The sequence below is a fragment of the Panthera leo genome, chromosome A3, assembly GCF_018350215.1.
Source record: "Panthera leo isolate Ple1 chromosome A3, P.leo_Ple1_pat1.1, whole genome shotgun sequence".
NCBI lineage: Eukaryota > Metazoa > Chordata > Mammalia > Carnivora > Felidae > Panthera > Panthera leo.
Window position 1 is genome coordinate 46,466,961 of NC_056681.1, and position 24,391 is coordinate 46,491,351.

Sequence of the window (24,391 nt, forward strand, 5' to 3'; positions counted from 1 at the left end):
GATCTTATTTGGATGTGGAGTCTTTAAAGAAGTGATTGAGTTAAGATGGTGTCATTAGAGTGGACTCTAATCCAGTGTGACTGGTGTCCTTGTGAGAAGAGGAAAACACCAAGTGAAGACAGAGACACACAGGGACTACAGAGACAGGGAGGACAGAGACAGAGCTGCAGTGATGCAGCCACCAGCCAAGGAATTGAATGCCACTTTCAGAAACTAGAGCGAGGCAGAGAAGGGTTCTATCCAGACTCTCAGAGGAAACTGTCCTGCTGATATCTTGATTTTGGATTTCTAGACTCCAGATCTATGAGAGATTTAATTTGTGGTGTTTTGTGCCACTCAGTTTGTGGTCATTTCTTACCATAGACAGCTACAGGGAACGAACACTCAAGATTTAAGTAATCTCTCCATCCAACATGGGGCTTGAACTCATGATCCCGGGATCAAGGAACATGTGCTCTACCAAGTAAGCCAACCAAGTGCCCTAGAATTTATATTTTAATAATAATTTTCAAAAAGAAGGGAAAACATTTATTCTTAGCATCTTAAGGTGAGGTTCTCAAAGACAAATACTATGCCTTATTTATCTTTCTATTCATGTGGCTTGTAGCACTGTGCCTGGTACACATTGGCACTCAAAAATTGCTGGATGAATAAATAATGAGTGAACTTAATGGAATATTATGGAGTCGAATCCTGGCTGAACCAGAGTTTCAACTTTGATCTGCGTAATGACAAAATCATCATCTTGAAAGGGGAAATTTTGGGGGCACTTGGGTGGCTCAGTCAGTTAAGCATCCAACTTCGGCTCAGGTCATAATCTCATGGCTTTTGAGTTTGAGCCCCGCATCAGGCTCTGTGCTGGCAGCTCAGAGCCAGGAGCCTGTTCTATCTCTCTCTCCTCTCTCTCTCTCTCTCTCTCTCTCTCAAAAAATGAATAAACATTAAAAAATTTAAAAAAAGAAAGAGGAAATTTCTGTCAGTTGCTCTATTTTGAGGCTTATGTGACAGTATGTTTTCAGAGGAGAAACAAGAAAAAATGTCATAGAAAGTTCCTCTTTAATACTGGGACTTTGTTTAATAGAAGTCATATCTATGTGGCACCAACAACATTTTAATAGGGATTTACACTATTTAAATTTTGCTTTTAACCAGAATTTGAGCGCAAGCTATGGCATCAGTTGAGGTACCCCAGATTCCACCCCCTGTTTTAAGGGACTATCCTGCAGGTTAATCTGATTCCCAGATGGTACAAGTTCATGCATATTTGCCTTTGGTTTTAATTTATCCCTTCACTCATTCCTATTCATTTAAAAATGTATGAATGAAACAAACAAACAAACAAAAAGATAAAAAATGCATGAATGAGTAAATGGAACAGCTTTTGTTTCCTCAGGTACTTTGATGAGTATTAGCGGCTTTCACATATGTTAATTATGTATTTTTTTCCAATTGCCTTCTTTTTTGTTTTCCTTTTTTCTGTTAATTTTTAAAGTTTGAAATAATTCTAGGCTTAGAAAAAGTTGCAAAAATGATACAAGAAATTTCTATAAACTCTTCAAGATTCCTCAGATTTATGTCCAAATACATCAGCGTGTATTTCCTAAAGTAAGGGTATTTTCCTCTGAAACCACACCATAATTAGTAAAATTAGGGAATTAACATTATTCTATTATCTAACTGATGGACTTCATTCAAATTTTGCCAATTATTCCCTTTATCTGGCCTAGGAGCCAATCAGGCATTGTATCCTGTGTTTGGTTGTGTATTTGTTTGTGTTCCTTTAAGCTAGAACAATTCTTTGGTCTTTGTCTTTTATAACCTTGAGTCTTTTGAGTACGGTTTGGTTATTTTGTAGAAATACTCCAAATTGGGGTTTTCTGATTTTTTAATGGGTTCTTTCTCTTTTTCTTTCTTTCTTTCTTTCTTTCTTTCTTTCTTTCTTTCTTTCTTCTTTTTTTGAGAGAGAAAGAGTGTGAGTGAACGAGGGGCAGAGACAGAGGGAGAAGGAAAGAATCCCACAAGGGGCAGAGAGACAGAGAGGGAGAGAATCCCATGCAAACTCTGCACTGTCAGCGAGGAACTGAAAGTGGGGCTCGTGCTCACTCCACGCGGGGCTCTATCTCACCTGAGGCAGGACTCGAACTCAAGAACCGTGAGATCATGACCTGAGTCGAAGTTGGATGCTTACCCAACTAAGCCACCCAGGCACCCCAAGGGTTTTTCTGATTTTTTAGAAGTGTCCCAATTTGGGTTTTTCTGATTTCTGACTTCGTTGTCATGATGAGATTCAGGTTATGGATTTTGGGCAAGAATGTCCTAAACGTGATGCGGTGTCCATTTCAATTTATTATATCACGAGGCAGATGCTTTCCAATTGTCTCATTATTGCTATATGTTGTTATGGGCTGAATTGCGTCCTTCCACATCATACGTTAAAGTCATAACTCCCAGTGTCTCAGAATGTGACTGTATTTGGAGATAGGATCTTTACAGAGGTAATTAAATTAAAATGAGGTCATTGGGGTGGTCCCTATTCATTATGACCTGGTATCTTTATAAGAAGAGAAATTTGAACACAGACACTTACAGGCGGAAGATGATGTGAGCATACAGGGAGACAACCACCATCTACAAGCTCAGGAGAGGCCTGGAAGAACAGATTCTTCCTTCATGGCCCTCACAACAAATGAACCCTGTTGACACCTTGATCTTGGACTTCCAGCCTCCAGAACTGTGAGAAAATTCATTTCTGGTGTTTAAGTCACTCAGTCTGTGGCACTTTGTTATGGTGGCCCTTTCAGACTAACTCACAAGTTAACTTTGATCACTCGGTAAGGTGGTATCTATCAATTTTATCCACTGCGAAATTACTTTTTTTCCCTTTGCAATTAATAATATCTTGGGAGGATGTGGCTCTGTTGGTTAAGTGTCTGATTTTTGGTTTCAACTCAGGTTATGATCCCATAATTTCATGCGCTCAAGTCCTGCGTCGGGCTCTGTGCTGCCAGCACAGAGCCTGCTTGGGATTCTCTCTCTCCATCTCTCTCTACCCCTTCCCCACTTGCACTGTCTCTGTCTCTCTCAAACTAAATAAATAAACTTAAAAAAATTAAAAAAATTAAATAGTCAAACTTGGTGAATAAATCAGATCTTTGGCTTTATATAAAAAAATATCTTGTGAGGAGACACCTGGAGATGACAAATATCCTATTCCTCATCATGGTGTCACTGCACTCAGTTTAGCATCCACTCATGACTCTTGCCTGAAATAGTGATTACTGTGGTGGCTGCCAATTGTATGTTAACTGTTTTGTCAGACTAAAACATCAACAGGAAAGTATACAAATCAGCAATTAGGGCTCGATGAATTTTCACACAGTGAACACATTCTTGTGGTTTCTCACTGGCTCAAGAAATAGAACATTATCAGCACCCAGAAACCTCATTTCTCTTCTCAAACTACCTCCCACGTCTCCTCAGTGGTAAGCTCAGTCATGATTTCCAAAACCAAATGAAAACTTTGCTGGATATTAATGGAATAGTTTATTGTGGATTGTTTTGTGTTTGGCTTCTCTCAGTCAATATTTGTTTTTATTACTCTATAATATTCCATTGTATGAATATATCACTATTTATTAATTACAACGTTTTTTTTTTAAACCTGAGCTGAAATCAAGAGTCGGATGCTTAACCTGAAGCATATCAAAGTTTTTCAAATGCTCCTTCTGCATCTGTAATAGAGTCATATGATTTTCTCTTTATCCTAACAATGTGGGGAATTACATTTATTAATTTTTGAATGTTAACATTGCATTTTAGAAATAAACTCAAGCTGGTAATGACATAGTATTCTCTATGTATGACTTGATTTGTTTTTCTAGTATTTTGTTAAGCATTTTACACCAACATTTACAACTGACATTAGCCCTCAAATTTCCTTTTTTTCAATGGGTTTTTCAGATTTTGGTATCAAGGTTATGCTGGCTTCATAAAAAGATTTAGGAAGAATTTCTCTTTTCCAGCATGCTGGCAGTTTGTGTAAGACTGGTATTCTCTCTTTATTCAGCATTTGGTAGATTTCATCAGTGAAGCCAGTTGGGTCTGTACTTTCCTCAAGGGAGTTTTGTTCTTACATATTCAATTTATTTAATGTTGTCTTTATGAAATGTTATGGAACTATTCATATTTTCATCTTCCTGTATTATATTGGTAGATTGTTTTAAAATGTTCATAATATTTTTTCATGTTTTTTTAATTTTCTAAAATCTTCAGTGATGTTCTTTTTTTCATTCCTGATATTGGTCATTTGTGTCTTCTACTCCTTTCTTCCTTTCTAGAGCCAACTTTTGGGTTTCTAGATTTTTGTATTGTACACTAGTTTTCTGTATCTATCACTTTTATTATTCCTGTCTGTGTCCTTTCTTTGGGTTTAATTTACTCTTTTCCCCTAACTTCTGTAGTTGATCATTAATTTTACTTTACTCTTTTTCTCAAATATCCACTTAAGGCCATAAATTTTCCTCTCTGTGTGTCTTTACTGTATCTCACTACCTTTTTTTTTAAGGTTTTATTTTTAAGAGGGTTCTGGCTTGTTCAATAGGTTAAGCTCCCAACTCTTGATTTTGACTGAGGTCATGACCTCATGGTTTGTGAGTTCAAGCCCTGAGTTGGATTCCAAGCTGACAATGTAGAGCCTGCTTGGTATTCTCTCTCTTCCCCCTTCTGTGTCCTCCTTAGGTTGTGCATGCACTTGCACACACTCCCTCTCTCCCAAAATAAATAAATAAGCTTTAAAAAAAGATTTTATTTTTAAATAATCTCTACACCCACCCTGGGGCTCAAACTCACAACCCTGAGATGAAGAGCTGTGTTCTCAGTCAGCCAGGCGTCCCTGTATCTCACGATTTTTGATACATTTTTTGACTACCACTTCGTTCTACATAATTTCTAATTTACATTGTGATTTCTGCTTTGGTCTCTGGGGATTTTAAGAGTGTATTATTTAATTTGCAAATTTGGAGATTTTGTTAGTTATCTTTTTTTTATACTGACTTCTCACTTAATTCCACTGTGATCAGAAAACACATACTCTTTGGTTTAAAACCTCTGACATTCATTAAGACTTGTTTTATGACCTCACACTTTTACTTTGACACTTACTATTCTAATTTCCACACGGGCTCAGAAAGCATGAATATTCTGTAATATTCCATATACGTTCAATAAGTCAAGTTTGCTAATTGTCTTATTTAAGCCTGTATATCTTTACCAATATTTTTTCCCCATTTGCCCTATCTAACAGCACTATGATAGGCTAGATGTGGTTTCCTTTATTATGTTTTTCTGCTTATATCACTTTTGGAAAGTTTTTGTCTATTGTTCCTTTTTTTTTTTTTACAGTTTATTTTTATTTATTTTGAAAGAGAGATAGAGAGCAAGAGGGAGAGAAGCAGAGAGAGAGAGAGAGAGGGAGACAGAATCCCAAGCAGGCTCTGTGCTGTCAGTTCAGAGCCTGATGTGGTGCTCTATCTTATTAACCATGAGGGCATGACCTGAACGGAAATCAAGAGTCAGACACTTAACCAAATGGTCTCCCAGGCACCCTGGCCATTATTTCTGTAAGAAATGCTTCTGCTACAATCTCTCCTCCCCCTACCTCTGAGATTTATTAAAAGGCATGTTGTACTTCCCTGTGCGCCATACTTCTCTTATGTTCTTTCCATGTTTTCCATCTTTCTTCTCTTTGCGCCTCGGTTTAATTAAATTCTACTGATCTTTTTTCCAGTTCATCAGTTCTTTCCTACTTTTGAACCCATTTCTTTTCAGTTCATTTATTTTTCAGTATGGAATCTGCATTTAATTCTTTCTTAAATTGATTTTAATTATGTGCTGTATTCTCCCTCGTCTGTTTTCTTAGAGCATGTTCATCACAATTATTATTATTTTTTAACATGAAATTTATTGTCCAATTGGTTTCCATGAAATTTATTGTCCAACTGATGTCCAGTGCTCATCCCAACAGGTGCCCTCCTCAATACCCATCACCCACCCTCCCCACCCTCCCACCCCCTATCAACCCTCAGTTTGTTCTCAGTTTTTAAGAGTCTCTTATGCTTTGGCTCTCTCCCTCTCTAACCTCTTTTTTTTTTCTTCCCCTCCCCCATGGTCTTCTAAGTTTTTCAGGATCCACATAAGAGTGAAAACATATGGTATCTGTCTTTCTCTGTATGACTTACTTCACTTAGCATAACACTTTCCAGTTCCATCCACGTTGCCATATTTCATTCTTTCTCATTGCCACGTAGTATTCCATTATGTATGTAAACCACAATTTCTTTATCCATTCGTCAGTTGATGGACATTTAGGCTTTTTCCATAATTTGGCTCTTGTTGAAAGTGCTGCTATAAACATTGGGGTAAAAGTGCCCCTATGCATCAGCACTCCTGTATCCCTTGGGTAAATTCCTAGCAGTGCTATTGCTGGGTCATAGGGTAGATCTATTTTTAATTTTTTGAGGCACCTCCACACTGTTTTCCAGAGTGGCTGCACCAGTTTGCATTCCCACCAACAGTGCAAGAGGGTTCCCATTTCTCCACATCCTTTCCAGCATCTATAGTCTCCTGATTTGTTCATTTTAGCCGCTCTGACTGGCGTGAGGTGATATCTGAGCGTGGTTTTGATTTGTATTTCCCTGATAAGGAGCGACACTGAGCATCTTTTCATGTATCACAATTATTTTTAAAGTCCTTTCTGGGAACCCTGTTACCTGGACTTTCTGTGGGACTATTTTTTTTTAAACTTGTATATTGTCATTTTGTCTTGTCTCCTGGTAATGCTAAGTAATTTTTATTAAATGCCTGACATTGTATTTCAGAAATGTCAGAGAAAACTTAAAGCTCTGGACATTCTTCTCTTCGTAGACTTTACTTGTGCTTCAAGCAGGCTGCTAAAGAACAGGAGATAATCGGTTCTGGTCAGGAACTGAGCCCAGCCTTTGTCCTGGCTGGTGTGTTTCTGGTTTGCCATTATTCCTAGGGTGTATCCCTGCAATGGTGCCTCCAAGAGCTGGTGGTTATTGTCTAGGGCTTGTCTTTGGTCTGCTCTGAGGTCTAATTTTTGTTCCTTCCACCTAGCTTTGGGAGAGCACATAAACATACACATAGCACATTTCAGACTTCTGGCCATCACTTTATGCTGGTTTTGTCTGTTTGTTTGTTTTGCCACTCAGTGTTTGGGCCCTTAGGTTGTTGCTTTGGAATCTAGAAATCTGTCAAGGGGAAGGGCTAGACCAAACATAGGTTCACCTCTGTTTTTTCTTCTGCTTTGGAACATGGCCCTTCAAATTCTTGTTACCTTCTCAACTCTCTGTTGCCTCCAGAGTGGTATTTTTAATATTCTATCCAACTTTTGTAGTTGTTCTATGTGGGAGGTTTGGTTTATTAGAAACTAGTCCACCATAACTGGAATCATGTATACATTTTTTAGAAACAAATCCCACTTATCCTCATCTTGCAAGTCACAGGTCTCAGACTCGGAAGACTGAATAATTTTCCTGAGTTAACATGTCTAGTTAATGTGCAGAACCAGAATCTGGACCAGGTCTTCATCCAGGACTCCACAGTTCCCTGTAGCAGCCACATCTAAGGACTGAACACCTCTGCCAAGGCAACAAGGAGAGTGTTTGGATGTGTCAGCAGGGAGAAGAGGAGCCGGCTGAGTGGTGGCTGCAGTGCTGGCAGGGGTCAGCTGGCTAAGCTTGGCTGAAGCCACAGTTCTGATGAAGGCATTCACATTCATCATTCATTCACCCTCACGACCCAAGACTTGTGGCTGCACATGTGACTGTGCCTCTCCCCTCTTGCTACCAGCTCCACTTCCCACCCCTCCACCTTCCTCCCCCAGATCTGAAGAGATACGTGTGACAGGAAGGCTGCTTAGGTGATTTGGTCTCCAGCAGTCAGTTGATTTAGAAAACTGGGCAAGGATCTTTATTGCCTTTGGGACATGTACTCAGTGAGGCAAATTGTACCTTGAGCCTGAAAGACAATTGGCCTGGCCTAAAAGGAACTAAACACATAAGTGCTTTATTCATAACACCAGGAAGTACAAGCCACAAAACTCCTCAGCTACCATTTTCCCTCTGTAGGAAAGGAACCAACAGACATCACCAACGTGGCTAGAAGTTTGACCTTAGTTTGAGGCTGAACAGAAAATGTGGTCTCAGGGCTGGGTGTGGAAGGGGAGGCAGTGAGTAGAATGAAGGGAGAAGCCAGTCTGCTATTTCGTGGAGGAGGTCAAACCATAAGACTACTTTTTAGTGGCCACCAAACAGCTTATGACAACATGATAATGGTTATTTTCCTCATTTCTCCTCAAAATGTCATGGTGGCTGACTAATGGCGATTGTTAAGATGGAGGCTGAAGCAATGTTCTTGCCCCCACTCCTCCCTCTACATCCTTAAGAATGTCCATAATTAAAACAGTCTTTTCCATGACGCCATCTTCTGTCAAATGCAAGTAAAATGGACACTTGTTTCCCTCATCACATGTTATCTTGCTTTTCAAGGGGGAGCAATCATGGAATGGAAACTTTTAGCTTCTCCCTTGCTTAATCTTTCCCAAAAGAAGGAGCTAATGTGATTGGTGAAAGCTTGCTGTTTTGTTTTGTTTTGTTTTAGGTCTGCATTGCCCAAGAATGGGGATACTGGGCCTTAACAGCAAAAGCAAACAGAACAACAAAAAACCAAAACCTAGGCCCCACCTTCTCCTTTCTTGTGCTGCCTCTCTCATCATCAGTAAAATGTGCCAGGACCTCCTCATTTCTGTTCTGGAAACAGCCCAGGCCACGTGGTTGTCCTCCTCCCACTATTCTGAAGCCCTGGGCAGGGAGACCCAGCCACCCCCCTGGGGCTGGATGCAGGAGCCATGAAGTTGTGGGTTTTCCCACTTCAGGCCAGACCTAGGAGGTGTTTTGTGACTTCAAATCCAATTTACATCTTTCTGTCTAACTACTGTCAAATCACTACTAAAGGTATTATCTTGATCTCTCCTGGGTCATGTGAAGAACACCTGTCCCTAGTTTTCAGGCGTTTTTTTGCTCCCAGTGGCTGGATGTACATTTACTGGCACTTTGACATAAGCAAGACATGCTGTGAATATTTCTTAGTGTGCTCATGCATTTATTCAACATGTAATATATAAGAGTCTGAATCACCAGGTTGTAATCATAAAAAAAATATTCTATTTTTAAGCATGTCATCTTGGTATTCTAGATTCCTAAAACATAAGTCTTGAATCTCTTTAGTAAATGGATATACCAGAACATTATAACTATGAGTAGCAACAGGAGAAAGAGAGTTAAAAAAGAAACCACAGCGGAAGCAGTACTGAAATATTCAAACAAACATGTGAGAACAGAAGCACCATATATAATGCTGACTAGTGTTCATGCAGCTTTCTGAGCTCCTTGGAGAAAGGTGCTACCTGAAATATAAATAATATAGATATTTTCCTCACATTCTTCATATCCTTTTACCAGTCTTGGTCACAAAATGTACAGAGTGTCAGGTTACTGTTCAACCAAAATTATATTATGGGGGACTTCAAAACAGTTCCTCTAGGGAACTTGGGGGCTGATCCACTGGTATCTCCTAAGACCACCTTGTTTTTACATCAGTTCTGTTCCTGAGACCTCAGGGAATGAAATCTATGAATTTTTGGAACAGGAACTTGAAAATTATGTGCCAGATTGCATCCTTGTCAAATGGCCTCATTCAGGTCAGTGGCTTGAAACATTACTTACCGTATCCCAGGACACACGTCTATAGTCATGGCAGTGGAAATTACTTACTGTTGGAAAATTGAACTGCAATCCTTTAACTTCACCAATGTAGATGTCCCCAGGAATTCTACATTGGTGAAGTTAAGAGATTTTGGAACTCTGCCTACATGTGTCACCTGCTACCTGTTTTCCTGAGCATGTGTGTCTGTTTCAACACTGAGTTTCTAGCACCTGGCAGGGAGATCTGGCAGGTAACAGGCACTCAATTCTATTTGCTGAATGATGGCACTTACAATTAACCTACCCAATGCAATTTATGCTGATCTGGAAAGAAATATGTGGAAAAGATGAGAAATTTACAGTCTGAAAGAGATAAAGAGACCATGGGTAGAGTGCTCCTCTGTAGGATCTGGCTTTATCTGAGGGCACGCAAACTTGCCATCTTGTCTCCAGGCCTTACACATATACATATATACTTGTTGGCTCATCAACAAACAGGTTCCCAACATCCTCAAGCAAGAAAATAATTTGTTTTTTAGTCTTTGAAGATGTGACTCCCAGGACGGCTTGGAGAGATTCCGTCAAAATATAACAGAAAATATTCAAAATATTCCAGTGAAACCCCCTTCCTAAAGATCCCCATGACAGCCAGCCTCCAAGGCAGCCCCCACTGATTCTGTAGTCCCTTCCTGCACTGTAAAGGGCTAACCTGTGATACCGATGGGATTCTATAGGAATGATAGCATGTGACCTCTGAGGTTAGGTCATAAAAGACATTGTGACCCTGCCTTGCTTCTTTTGGCTCAATGCTGTGGGGAGAAGCCAGCTTCCATGTCATGGGGACACTCAAGCAACCCTAGGAAGAGTGGTTAGGAACTGAGGCCTCTTGCCAACAATCACGTTTAGCCTCAGTTTCTTTGTGAAATATGTGTGCTCCCCCAAACCACATATCCACTCTTCCTACCTTCCTTGATGTGGCCTCTTTTCTCCCTGTGGTTGTGCAGTCTGTCTGTCCTCAGGTCAATTGCTTGGGAATGCAGAATTATTTGATAGTATCTAGCTGTGTTTGAGGGCCAAGGCAAGCCTAGAGTCCTCCTAATATGCTGCCATCCTAGCTTCTCTCCCTCATAAAATGTGAGTGCAAATAGTGCACATCTCATAGGTTTTATGAGGATGAAACAATGCATTCTTCAAGTGCAACTCTTACTGGTTGTATAATGTTTCATGATGCAGACATATTAAAGTTTATTTAATCATGTCCTTTTGGGTGGACAAGTAGGTAGTTTACAAATTTTACTCTTCTTATAAATCACATTGCAATAGATATTCTAGAGCATAGATATTTGTCCGGGTCTTAAATCATTCCTTTTTGGTACATTTAATTTGAGCATGATCACTTGATGGCTTTAGAGATTTTTCAATTTTTTTAAGACAGAGAAAGTGTGTGAGCAGGGGAGAGGGGAAGAGGGAGGGAGAGAGAGAGAGAGAGAGAGAGAGAGAGAGAGAGAGAATCCTAAGCAGGCTCTATGCTCAGTACGGAACCCATCTCGGGGCTTGATCCCACTACCCTGGGATCATGACCAGATCTGATCAAGAGTCAGTTGCTCAACTGACTGAGCCATGCAGACATCCCTAGAGATTGTTTCATTGAAGGTTATGAAATTCTCTATATGAATAGGTGCTTCCCCTTATACTCATCTTCATCTCACCAGGGTACCATCATCAAAAATTGAAAAGTGGGCAAGAAATCATGTTATTGTATGTGAGTTCAACAGACCTTGTGGGGACCTCATTTCCACAAAGAGTGACTAGAAAACAATGAATTTGCCACAAAATAGGAAAGTGACAGTACCAGGAACATCTTCCTTGAGTAGCCTCTGACCCCGTAGGAGAGGAAGACCTGTGGGTATTTCAGTATGGGCTTCTGACAAAATACAAACATCTGTGCTTCTTTTGACATGTTCTTGGTTAACTCCATGTTCATAGTCAGTATTTACTTCAGCTTTTCTGCAAATGCTTATCTTTCTTGGTAATCAGATCTCTTAAGACTTTTGGGCATTTTGGCTACCCGGGAAATGTATCTGGTTCTACATTGGGAAGGTCATCCAGGACTTAACCAATTGTAGTGAATACTTTTCCCCATCCTCACAAATGTTTGATAACCTTTATTATATAATAAATATACAGATTTATTATATTTTACAATATAATAATATACAGATTATTGTATTGTAAAATATACAATATACAGATTTTCCTGAATTTATGATGGGGTTACATCCCTATAAACCTATCATAAATGGAAAATAATAAGTCAAAAATGCATGTAATACACCTAACCTGCCAAACATCATGGCTTAGTATCACCTACCTTAAACATACTCAGAACACTTACGTTAGCCTATAGTTGGGCAAAATCATGTAACACACAACTTATTTTGAAATACAGTGTTGTCTCAAGTAATTTTTTGAACGCTGTACTGAAAGTGAGAAACAGAATGGCTGTATGGGGACAGGTGTTTCTAAGTGTATTGGTTGTTGACCCTCGTTATCATGTGGCTGATTGGGAGCTAAAGCTGCTGCCACTGAACAGCACATAAGAGATGATCAAACTGTACATTGCTAGCCCAGGAAGAGATCAAAATTCAAAAGTCCAAGTTCAGTTTCTACTAAAAGTGTATCTCTTTCATACCATCATGAAGTAGAAAAATCCTAAGTTAAAACATCATAAGTTGGGGACCATCTGTATTAAATTAAATTAAAGGTGCTTGTTCCTGGATTGTCTATTTTAGTCACCCAGTCTGCCTGGGCATTTTTGTACCATTACCACATGGACTGAATTTTGTGCTTCTCTAGTATTTTTTGATTTGTGATTATAAATCTAGTTTCCTCTACCTAAGTTTATTTGGTGGGGGTGGGGTGGGGTCCAAAAGTTCTAGCTCTTTCTGCTAATTATTCCTCTTGATTAGAAAACAGGTTAAAACCTAAGCATGAAGAAATTGTAGGTCGCATGGGATTCTCTGAAGGTAAAGCATACAGCTAATTCTTTTTCGTGTTTCACTTACACTTAATGCTTTTCTTTCCTGCTTCCACTCTTGTTTCTTCTCTCCTCTGTTTTCATGCTCTCTTTCTCTGTTCTCCAGTTATATTCCCAAGTTTGTATTCCTCAGTTATTGACTTGCTGGTGTCCTGTTGGATCTTGTCTATAGTTACTGTCTCTTATTTTGGAATTATTGACAATCTGTTAATGTTTTACTTTCAGGATTTTAAAAATTGAGAACTAGCATAAGTACAGTAAAGTTCATACGATATGCTAGTCTTAGACATACAGCTTAATGAATTTTTATGACTGTATATGGACCCATGTAACTACCACCAACGTGGAGAATCCATAAGATTCTCCCATGCTCCTTCCCAGTCTAATCCCATCTCCACCCAGTATTAACTACCATCCAGGCTTCTGTTAACACAAGCATGTCTGCTTGTTTTCCAACTTCACATAAATGGAATCACATTGTTAGTATGATTGTGTCTGGTTTCTTCTGCTCAGATTATGCCTGTGAGACTCATGCATGTTTTACAGGTACCAGGGGTTTATTCTTTTTATTGCTGTGCTATATTATAGTATAAAAATAAACCACAATTTATTTATCCATTCTCTTGTTGATGGGACAGTTCTACTCTCAAAATAATATTTTAGTAAACTTTATTATCCACAATGTCCCATAATTAGAATAAAAATCTTCACACAGTATTATAAAAAAAGGCTAGATTCTCCCATAATGTTCCAGAGCTAACTCAGCAAATTTGGCCTATCCTTTGTAATTAACGGTCACAGAATTTGACCTAACTCTTTATTTTCTCACTTTGTTAGATAAGCACTTTTTAAAAAAAAATTCTGGTGACCTTGAGATACTGAGGTTTTAATATACTTTCCTCAAAGTTCCACAGATGACCAGGGAAGAGCTATGGTCAGCAAAGATAAAGGAGATTATCTAAAGCTGGTTGAATGTCTTCAACATTTATTTGTTAATTACATTTTAGGGAACATACTCTTCTCACATACAGAGTTTGAAGTGGTGTGAAATATTTGCAATGAAGGGGTCCATGTAAATGTGAAGACAGTAAGTGATTCACAATCATTTCCCATGATTACTTGAGACAGATAGGAGGCCAAAGATTTGACAGCCGGCAAAACAGGTTTGCTGAAGGCAGGGATGGGCAGACGCTGCCTTATTTTCTCTGGAAGCCATTTGTCACTGTCAAACACACACAGTGGCCTCTCTCTTAGCTCTGTTTAAACAAGAGTACAGTTTGCATCCTGACATTTCCCTGAAAACAGCAAGTTTCATTTATCACCAAGGTAATTTTCAAGCTTCGTATTCACTGTCGTAAAGAGGAGTTGAGGTTTTAAGAGCGGTTTTGTTGAAAAATCTTCCCCCATGAAAACCCATCATTTGACATTTCAAATGTATATCCCTTCACATTCTTTTGCTGTCTCACTAAAATCTGACACTTTTTTTGTATTATGTGCTAATTAAGCTCAACTTCGCTCCTTAAATAGTCACATTAAATTCATGTATAGGATTGTAGGTCACTGATTCTTAAACTATTACTATTAATGCATATCTTCTCTTATAAAAAAAGTTAATAATTTAAATATATGAATCAAAAGATGAAATTAAGATTGTTTTGTAAAACAGTGGTCTAAAAGCTTTGAGTAGAAATTACTGGTTAGCCATCACAGAATTGTAGACAACAGAATTGTTGTTTGGGAATAAAATATGTTGTTTTTCACATGAGATAAGAAAGTATAAAATAGAGACTTTTGTATTAGAAGAACGTTAAGGACATGGTTAAAAAATAATTATATGTGTACACCTCATCCAGCCCCTATTCCCTTAGAATGAGTTCTAAAGCTGTCAAAGATTTATAAAATTAAAATATTCTTTTTCTTATTATAAAGGAAATGTGGCCAGATTGTATAAACAGCAGAAAATATACACACAATTCCACAACAAAAACATTCCAAAGAAATGTATATAAAAATAGTTACAGCAATTACTATATCTGAATCTTAGAATTCTAGAACTTGATGATACCTAGGCAATATTTTAGTTCAGGAATTGGCAACCTGTGGCCCATGTGCTGAATCCAGCCAGGCACCTGTTTTGTATGTAAGTCTTTATCAGAACACAGCCACACCCACATGTTTACAGACCATGGCACTGCACAGCAGTGTGTAAAGATTAGGTTATTTGGAGAAGCACTCTTGAACATATTATGATGTGCCCAGTCCTTACTTCAAGGAAATTATAGTCTAATTGGAAAGATAAGGCATGGGAATGAATACAATTTGAAGTAAAAAAAAAAAGTGATCAGTGTTATAGATGGTACAAAGTAACTTTAAAGATTTCAGTGGGGGGGAATTAGGGGAAGGCATCATGGAGAGGGTGAAGTTTGAGCTCCGTTTGATGGATAGGTAGGATGTAATTATGACAAAATCTGTAAAATATTCCTGTTCGAAAAACAGTGGTAAGAAAGGCTCAGAGATCAGGAAGCAGCAATGCAAGCGTGATGACCAGCAGACAGACGAACTGGGTTAGTGTGAAAGATTATGAAAGAGTGGTGGGGGTACGTTTGGAATGACAAGGCTGAGGGTTTTGAATGCAGTCTGAGAATGAGTGTTTTATGTGGTTGGCTTCAAGGGGGTTGAAGGAAAACATGGTCATTATGGTGGCCTATGATATATTCACAAATTCTTTGACATTCCCTTCAAAAGATGGGGCTGAATGTCTCTCCCCTTGCATGTGGACTACATTGACCTTGGTGAGTCACTTCTAAATAGAGAAAGGTGGGAGTGATGGTGTATGAGTTTCAAAATTAGGTAACAAAAGACACTGTGGATTCCTTCCAGCTCTCTCTTGGATTGCTTGCTCTAGGGGAAGTCAGGTGTCCTGTCTTGAAGATCCTCAAGCAACCCTATGGAGAGTCCCTTGTGTTGAAAACCAAGTCTCCTTGCTAACAGTCAGCAAGGAGCTGACGTCTTCTGAGAATAGCCATGAGAGGGAGCCATCCTGTATGCAGATCTTATAGCCCCAGTTAAGCCTTCAGATGATGGTGGGTGCAGGTGATAGCTTGACAGCAACTGCATGAGAGACCCTGAGTCAAAACCACCCAGTTAAGCTATTCTTGGATTCCTGACCCTCAGAAACTCTGTGACATAATTAATGTTTATTGTTTTAAGCCAGTAAGTTTTTGGGGCAATTTGTTACACAGCAATAGATAATAAATATGGTTCTCATCCTTACAGTGTTGCTTTGGACATAGTAGTTTTCATTCATTTATCCATCCATCCATCCATCCATCCATCCATCTATCCATGCATGCATGCACTGACTGCATTCATTGGTGTGTGTTTCCTGTAGCACACAATGGGAATCCTTAGTCCCTTAGCTTCATGGAATATAGCAGTGGGTAGGATGGACCTTACTAAAGAGAGAATAGATGGGCAGATAGTTCCATAGTTGTCTAGATGGAAGGTAATTGTGGGAAACACTGTTGCCCTTCTGACACAGCTGCCTACACATGGATAAATTCCTACCTGTCTCTGCCTAAGTGTGTTCTCCGGCTGCAGTAACATGCTCAACCTGAGTGTGGGGCAGGTTAGAAATGACAGAATGTTAATGTCCCAGGATAAACTCTCAACCAGTTGAAACTCAGTGACTTTCAAAATAAAGACATCTTTTAAATTCTCTAAACACCTAGGTTTACAATCTGAGTCCTGAAGGGTAATGTGACTAGGCTATGGTCTGGCAATTAATTAGTGGCAAGTATAAATCTGACACCTGGGTTTCCAGGACTGTTTCCCATACTCCACATTGTAGAGTTTATATCTACAGGGCCCTCCCAAATTGCAGATGGAAAACTAATACATGGAGGCTCAGAAGTCCACAGACTTATAGCTCATGCATGACAAGGTCAGGAACTCAACTGGGCAGTTGACTTCTGGCCAAAGTTGTCATTGGCTCTTTTTGAGAATCTAAATATACTTTTGTTTATAAGTTTAAAGGAAAGTGATTCAAAAGCTTTTAGGACTTGCTCCTTCAAATACATCAGTTTTAGGATTCAAAAGTAGAAATGATATGAGTGAAAACACTGTATTCATATAAGAATAGGTTCCAAAATAGAAAGCACATTTATTCACTCGTTCATTTACTTATTAAATATTATGATCTAGCACTGTGCTGGGGATCCAAGTAAGAAATGATTCTGGTGTCTCCCAAGCTCAAGAAGGGAGACTTACCATGTGAAAAATGTGAAAATAGAGGTATCAATATGGTACTACCTCTAGGCAGAAAGTACTGAAAAGAATAAATACAAACACAACACACACACTATTTTTTTGTGTTTCAACAAATTTAGGCTGTGGACTATCCATTCCAAGCTTTATGGTGTTTAAAATATGGGATTTCTCTTGTAGATTTTTTTTTTTCAGTATTGGCAAGGAAGAAAATTTCTTGGTGTTTAAATTAGAGCTTGACTCGAAGCTTTTGAAGAAAAGGCAATGAGTGGCTGTATGTGAAGTGTAAAGATCTCATAAAAAGTTAGTTGGCAAGATCTGAGAGCCCAGGGGATACCACACTGGCCTAAAATATCCCATCACTTGCTCAACAAGGTGCACGAATGTCCAACGTTAGAGGTGGAACTCCATGAAATCTGGAGGGCATGGGAGGTCCCAGATCTCCCTCTTAAGTGCATCTATTGTTGCATAGTAGAGCTGTAGGCTTCATCACCCACTCCTTGACAGGGATTAGGTGACAGTTTACTTCAGGAAAGATTTTTGGGGGATTGAACAAAGAATCGGGGCTGGCAGAGGGTGAGGAGCTCATAGGGCTTTGAAAAGGGATGCCAAGTGTCATTAGAGACCAAACTCACCATTTACCTAGATCTGGCTAGTTCTGATTGGCAGCCTCAAGGAATAGAGGCTGATGGTCTGCTTTTAATCAAGTGTGCTATAATCCATCTTTCAGCTGAACGGTTTTGTCCTGGAAAACCAGCTCTCCTAAGACCCTGGTGGCATGTACACTCATTGCCAGTATCATCCTCTGGGCAATAAGCAAAAAAAATTCCTTGCCAGGATTACTTCTCACCACATCTAGGGGGCTTTCTATTTGTCAGTGAGGTGTTATTTCTCTATCATCAATTTTTGTGTGTCCTTATAGGATGATTTCAGCCAGAGCATCAGTATATTAAATATATGTGTGTGTATAATATGTAATTTATCTATCTATCCATATTTATAGACTTTTTTTTAAAGCAGTTTACAGCAAAATTGAGCAGAAGGTACAGAGATTTCCCATATGTCCTCTACCCACACATATGCACAGCTCTTTCCCGCCAGCAATATCCCCCACCAGAGCGGTACAGTTGCTACAATTGATGAAACAACATTAACACATCATTATCACCCAGACTCCATAGTTTACAGCAGGGTTCATTCGTGGTGTTTTACATTCCGTAGGTTTGAACAAACGTATAATGACATGTATCCTCCATTATAGTATCTTACAGAGTGTTTTCACTGCCCAGAATCCCTTGTGTTCCCTCGATTCACAGCTCTTTCTCTGCCATCCCCTAGGAACCACTGATCTTTTTACTGTCTCCATAGTTTTGCCTTTTCCAGAATGCCATATAGTTGAAATCATAGAGTATGTAACCCTTTCAGATTTTCTTCCACTTAGTAATATGAATTCAAGTTTCCCCATGCCTTTTCATGGCTGCATAACTCATTTCTTTTTAGTGCTGAATAATAATCCATGGTCTGGATGGATCATGGATTATTTATCTGTTCATCTGCTCAAGGGTATTATAGTTGTTTACAAGTTTTGGGAATTATGGATAAAGCTGCTATACACAAGAATGGGTGTTTTTATATTGCTTCTTAGAGTTATGTGCCAGTTGTCAAAGTTGACTTCCACTTATGGTGATAGTGATTAAAGGCACATTTTAACTAACTAGAAGCTAAATAGTGAGGATGGTAAACAAATGAATATAATTTGATGGAATAGGAAAATTTTAATTTTGAAACCTGTTCTGGTATAAAAGAAAGAAAAATTAACTTTGAAATAGCCTTTTGTCCAAGCTGAACTGAGATTTTTTAAAATACTGAATGCCTTTAACTCCATTTGGGTTTTGCTTTGTAAGGAGGAAGTTACAGAAAATGAAGTATGCCAAACCCTGGAACCAGTTTGGCATGTGGCTTTAAAAGGAAGGTGGGTTTTATCTGCACCTGAGTGGCTCAACTGGTTAAGCGTTCCACTTCTACTCAGGTCAGGATCTCATAGTACGTGAGTTAGAGCACTGCTTTGGGCTCCATGCTGACAGCTCAGAGCCTGGAGCCTGCTTCAGATTCTGTGTCTCCCTCTTTCTCTCTCTCTCTGCCCCTCTCCCACTCACCCTTTGTCTCTCTCTCTCTCTCTCTCTCTCTCTTTCTCAAAAATATGTAAACATAAAAAAAGGAATATGTGTTTTGAAGTCAAGCAAAGCTAGGTTTGAATTCTAGTTTCTCTATCTACTGATATGAGATCTTGTCACTCAGACCTCACTGTCAGCGTCTTTAATATGGCTTACCAGTGTCATCCTCGAATGTTTGTTGGGAGAAATAAATGAAGAAACATTTGCAAATACTTGGCACATACTGGGTACTTAATAATTGGTGGCTGGAAGTATTACCTCCCCATTTGATGTCCATGACAAGCTTCAGCATGGTGGGCATCTGGTTGCATGTGTCCTACAACACTGGCTGTGACTCCTGGCTTTAGGCACAATTATCTTGGAGGGTATTAGAGGCCTGCAGAGGTTGTAGGTGTGTGTCTAGGCCATGCTTTGCCAGCAGGACCGCTGTGTGCTGCCCAATTTTTGTGCTTTTACTTTTAATGTCTTGCTTTTTTAAAAACTTATTTTCATTTGATATAATAAATGGATACCCCCAGAGAGAGTCAGGTGTTGGGAGGAAGTTGGGACGCTCCAGGATGTCTGAGCCAGATCTCCACGGAGCAGCTCCTCCTTCCAGACCATCACTTGTCCAGAGCAGGTGCATGAATGAATGACCGTTGTGTCTGTCCTGTTGCCTATTTGTCCTAGACCTCTTAAAGAAGTGCAGAATTAGAACCACACTGAAACAGAAACTTTTTTCTACCTGTTATGCAAGTCTTTCCCTCTGGACATAATTGCTGTGGATTTCCTTTGTTACAGAAAGTGCTTACCATGGGGGCAGCTGGTGTCCAGGTTTGCTCTAGGAAGGGCTGGTGCTTTGGCCACCACTGATTACATTATCTTTTGAATCAGAGCTCTTCACCCCTGGAATGTGACCTTCTGACCATTGAGTGAAGTGGGTCAGTGCAGACGAGTATTAGATGCTCTTCTGATGATCCCAAATGGAAGGGATTGGCCCAATAGAGGAGTGTTGTGATCCTGTAGGTCAACCTTTAATGCTTGAAGTGGATGACTTTGTTATGAAGTTCTTTGGGGAGGACAGTGAAAGGCTGGTCCAGATAATGTGGTCTGGAAAAGATACACAATCAGCACTGCATTTTGTTAGTAATGACAATAATTTACAAAGCCGATGTTCGCATCTCACCTGAGCTCTTGGCAACACATTGACTAGGTGACCACTTTCTCCTCCAAGTGCCATTACTCCTGCTCTTCAGGTTTGTCCCCTGTGTCCCCAGCCTCTGTTCCATCTCCTGTGCTGGCTCCTCCTCTGCAGTTTGTTTTCTGTCAGTTTATCTCAGACCTCTGTCCTTAGTCTTCATCTCCCTGGATGCTGTTAGCCAATCCATGGCTTTAAATACCATTTCTACTTTAAAATTCTAATTAATTTCTTCAGCCCTAATCTCACCCCTGAGCACCAGCCTCAGTCATGGAACTACTTCTTTAATAGGTCTGCTAGGAAACTCTGACTTGACCTAGACTCACAGACCTTTTTTGTCCATCCCATGGCCTCCCTCTTGCCTCCACCAGGATTCCTTCATTGCATTAGCTGATACTGCCCCCCCCCATGCCCCCCGGCTGTTCAGGCTCATTTTTTTTTAACCTTGCTGATTCCCAGTCTTTCAATGGTCTCATGGAGCTACACTGATAGTACCAGCCTCACAGCCTCAGTTTCTTAATCTGTAAAATGAGGGTAATTATAATACTTGTTTTGCCTATTTTATTGGATTTTGTAGAATTAAAATGCTTTACAAATTGCAGAGTGCTATTGGAGACACCTTATCTAAGAACTCATATAATAGTTTTCTCTTAGAGGTTTTTTTGATTTTTTTTTGTGTGTGCTGATAAACAGATTGTATTTTTTGACAAACCTGGATGCTGCTTTCTGTCAGCTAACAGAACCACTTTGACTCAATACATTTGTTTCTTTGTTTCCTTGCTTTGACTTACAGGAAGTTCAGGGCAAAATCTCATGTTTAAGTATCCTTGCTATTCTTGTGTTAGTTTTCAATTATAATTATTATTTATCTTTCAAACTGTGTTTTATTAATTTTTAACCCCTATTTTAATGTCACTGCTGTATGTTGATCCTTCATTGCTGTCTCTTTTTTTTTAAGATTCCTAGTACAAATAGATAATGGATCAATAAATGAACTAACAAATCCCATAACCATGACCCATTGCATTTGGAGGTCCATTATCATATTTTATTATCATTCACCTGAAACGTAAATTTCCCTCAGGTTAAAATAAAAATTTTCAAAGCATTTTGAGGAGGGCAATGAAAATAATTATTTATTCAGGCTTAAGCACTTTTTTATTGCATGTGTATTTAAAAAATGGATATTTTTGGTGAAGCAAGTCATTTTTTCATGTATTATAGAGCCAGCTTATGTTTTTAAAATATTAAACCCAGTTTGTAATATGTAGAATATTGGTAAATGCAAACTGTAAACTCAAATAATCTGTTTCCCATAATAATTATGGACTTCATTCAGTTGCACAGAACAGTAGATTTAAATAACATCAGGTCTTTTTTAGCATGTTGTAGGAAGGCCAGATGGTTCAGTGGATGGTTCAGGGCTTATGCAGGCCTTCCTAGTATAAACATCTTGGGCTCCCTTCCTCTTCATGTTCTGTATCCTAAGTTGGGGACCTTTGCCCTTAGTATCACAGGATGGGTCCTACATCTTCAGGCATTGAGATTGCTTTCCAGGAAGGGAGAGTAGGAAGGAGAAATGGTAAAAATTCAGTTGGATCAGAACTTAATTATCTGGAAAACAATACTTCCCCGGAAGCTCTGATTGGCATATTTCTGCTTATGTCTAATCGGACATAACTGGGTTGCATAGACTAGCTGCAAGGGAGTCTGGAAGGCTGAATGTTTTTTTAATTAGACACATGGTTGTACTACGTCCAATCAGCTAGTTCTTAGTAAGAAAAGGGGGAGGAATGGTATTGGGGAGGCAGCCAGCAGGTGCTTGCGGTTAAGATTTCTGGACACAGAAAACATTTCTAGCAATCCAAATAGTGTTTGAGGCACTTATTATACTTTGTTTAATTTTTTAAGTGAAAATATCACTTTGACAGTGATTTTAAGAATTGAATGAAATATGTAGGGAAAAGGGCTTATATAAGCTGCTCTAATACAATGATGTCAATTTTTCACCATAGCAGCTCTTGAAAAATGACCCCGCTTTCCAGGTTTATTCCCCCACTTTCCTCTTAAAAATAAGCTTCTTACTCCAAAATGCACTAAATGAATATAGTCTAAAAATATTTTTTTTTGACATGACAGCTTCAGGCAAAGATGTATATTCATCAATTTCCTTAATGCCACATTTGCTAGTCAGAGAACATCACATAGGTTAAATCTGAGCTGCGTGCCCTCTTTGGTGAGCTCACAAAGTTTTGCTTCATGCATTTATCTGAGTAAGAAGTGAAGAGGCAGCATCTTCAATGAATTTTGGATCTCTTGGACACGTGTGCAGTTCACATGCACTTTGAAGGACTTTCATATTCAGCATTTATTTTGCCCTGTGTTTTTCTGCACTATGCATTTATTTTTAAGTGCGATCTGTGTGCAAGATAACCATGAACTCCCCCAAAGTTGAAAAATTGGTGAAAAAAATGTTCGGAAAAAAAGGAAAGGGAAGGAAAGTCATAAATCGTTATTACTTCACATTTTGTGTGTAATCTCCATTTGTTATCTCCCCATTGTTGTTTATTAATTAGGTTAAGTTGTTTTTGTTATTCAAGTGATGTATTTTTCTGTTTGTGAATTTTTAAAAACTTGGATCACGATGGAATGCATTATATACCCCCCCCTTAATATGAAATAAAAAGTTTAGAAGTTAATGACTTTTTACTTAAGTACAGGTTTTCGAGAATAAGTTGTTAAGCAAGGTAGTCATATGCCATTAACCTCTGTGCAGACTTATACTGTAGAGAAGATAATGAAGGAACCTGTTTGTGTGTTGACTGTATAGGGGGTTGTTGTGTGTATTATCTTGTTTAATCTTCCCAGTAGCCCACTGGGGGCAGGTGCATCAATTCATTATTCAGGGAAGTCTTGATGGCTTTCTACTCTATCAGTATAGCTTACACGGAACTACCTTTCCCAGAACTCTCTCCTGTGCCTGGTTCTTGTTTTTGGTTTTGCGAGACTGGAAGGTAGAAGGGAAGTTGCAACCTTTGAGTGATGCACAGTGTGCAGGCTCACCTGGTGGGTGTGGGCTCCCATTCATATCCTCTTCCAGTTCTCCAAGTCCTGAGCTATATGGATGTAGCTCAGCAGTGAAGGCACTGGTTTCTTCTGAAGGTCACCTGTGGCCTCAAGATTGGAGATGGTGAGAAAGGAGGTGGGTTTCACTCTGTCCTTGGGGGTTTGTCTTTCATGTTCAGATTTTCTTCCAGATACCCCACCCTGCTAAACTCAGTGACTTCAGGCCCACCACCAAATGCAGAAGCAATGGCCCATCTAGACTTTTTTACCACCAGGTCTCATATTGCACAAGATGCAGTCCTTGTAATTAATCCCTTATCCCATGTCACTCATGGGACTCAAGCTCTAGAAGTCATCAGACTCAGAGAGAAGATGTTTCTTATGCTTGGCTGTATAACCTAGGAGAAGTGAATAAAATTTATTCAACTCCTATCTTGTGCCTGGCCCTGGGTTCAGTGCTATTAATGCATTTAATCTTTACAACAGGTATTATTATCATTTTATAGGTGAGACAGCTCAATTTTTCTTAGGGCTAGTTCTACAAATAATATGTTTTTGCCTTAGGGCAAGTCGATGTCCAAATTTATTTTTTATGGAGAATCTGTCGTTGTAAAAATATTACTCTGGAGACAAATTTTCTGAGAGCAGTAAATACCAGAAGTCACGCCAAAAACTTCAGCACCCTGTTGAGATTGGGGGAAAAGGCAACATTGACTTATTTTTACTTAAATTTGTGACCTGGAAAAAAATCAACAGGGATGGTTTTCTTCTTGTTCTAAGACCTGTGGCTGCAAATTCTTTGCATGCCCATTTATTCCACTAAAGCAAATGGCTGCCCAAAGCGCTTAAGACACATGGGCTGTAAGATTCTACAGCTGTAAATTCATTT